We start from the raw sequence: 1898 nt of genomic DNA, 5'->3' as shown, positions 1-1898 counted from the left end.
CTGCTGCTACTACTATATTTAATAAAAGGGAGCGAGGGAGGGACCTGTAACTTCTCCCGCCTGTCAGAAAGGAGGAATTCGCTCAGATTACAAAGTCAATTTTCTCTCTTAAAGGGCTAGAGGCCCCCGCCTGCCCGCGCCCACCCGCCGCTCAAAGCGCCCTTGTTCCCGCCGGGCGAGGCGAGGGAGGAGCGGCCGACGACGGAGACGGGAGGGAAAGGAGCCCGACAGCGGGTGCGACGGGCGGCGCTGGAGGCACCGTCTGCTCTGGTCAAAGCGTGGCATCCATGGCTCTCCCCTGCATGGGGCACTTTTGGGGGAGCACAACCAGCTCCTGTCGTCTGAGCAGACCCAAATGAGTGGCTTAGTCTCAAAGCCATGTCACCCATCCCCAAACTTCTCCTCCAGCGAGCTGGCCTGCTGGCTGCCCTGCCGCCTTCCCTGCTGCCTGCCAAGGCGGCTCTCCAAACCTCACACCTCTCTCAGCAGGACTACAGGCAATCGGGATCATCCTCAGCCTTTGGGATTCATAATGGACCAAGCGTGCTAGCGTGGTACTGGGAAAGGGCTTCCCAGCTTCTCCTCTGGTGCAAAGCCAGTGACACTCGTGTTCGGGACAAGGTCCCAAACTTTCAGAGCCCCAGCATCCCTCCCAGCCCAGTCCCCACTCCTCGCCCCGCACAGCTCCAGCAGGTTTCGGGGCTCTCCTTGCTCAGGGTGCAGCTCACGTCCCATCTCTCCATCCCCTTCCAAACCTGCTCCCAGCCTCCCCCTTGGATCTTGTGCAGCACACCCCTCCTTCCTCTTGGATGTCTACATTTCAGGTTCTTTTTTTTCCCCTGCGCCGTGTTTCGCTGATGGATTACACGCAGCTTGTTTCCTGCTGGTTTATATCTAACCTCTTTAGGGCCTTGGTGTGACTTTGCTGTCTTTGGCAGCATTCGCAACACCTTCCAGCTTACAGTCATCTGCAAACATAATTAATTTGTTGTTTACTCTTGCTTTCAGATCATTAATAAAGACATTAAATAAACCTGGGATGTGCTGTTTTCTCAGTAACTTTTTATGAGTAATTGTCAGGGGCTTAGTAAGTTCATTAGCTAATTCTATTTAGTCTGGGGGTTACATATTATGCAGACTTGCTGATTTGTACAGATGCAATTTTGCCAAATATTCCCTTTCCTGCTCTTTATCTCAAGGTCTACTGAGGACCTCTGTGTTGCTTTGCTTTCTGTCTGGTCCCCCTCTCTCTGCCTTGTTAAGGGCTGATTGAAGGATAAAGGTGAGTAGGGCTTGGTCCTTTGGGGGATGTTTGATTTCCACTGTCTCTGTCATTATTCATGGGTAACAGGCAGGCTGAACGTGTCCAGCACTCTCTTGGCATGGGAGATCCCACTCCCCTCTCTGGAGGGGTGCACCAGGACCACCTCTAACCACCAGCAAACACTCCTGGGTTTGCTCCTGGCTCCCTGACCCCACTTGCTTTGCTCCCTGTGGTGCTGGGGATGAGCCACCGTTTGCCAGGGAAGCATCAGCTTCAGGTAAGGGCAGCAAGTACGGCTTGAGCAAGGAGAAGATGGCTCCAAGCACCTCGAGCATCCTCCAACGCAGGGATGCTGGCTAGCCTGCTCCTGCCTCTGCAGATGGCATTTTCGCTGTTCGAGCAGCAGGACACCTGCCCATGGCAGCAGGGATTACCACTTGCTGGACACGCTGGCTTCAGTGTCACCTGGCACTGACTGGGAAGAAGCTGGTGGGAAAATATCAGAGACAAACCTGGCCACAGCAAGAACAGAGCAAAACCTTCACTACTGTTTTATTGTTATTATTTTCCACTTCAATAAAGAAACCACAACCTCTGGTTGAAACCCCTCGTGCTATCCAGACACCTGTCCCCA

The sequence above is a fragment of the Caloenas nicobarica genome, chromosome 10, assembly GCF_036013445.1.
Source record: "Caloenas nicobarica isolate bCalNic1 chromosome 10, bCalNic1.hap1, whole genome shotgun sequence".
Taxonomy (NCBI): Eukaryota; Metazoa; Chordata; class Aves; order Columbiformes; family Columbidae; genus Caloenas; species Caloenas nicobarica.
Note: the sequence above shows the minus strand (reverse complement) of the source record.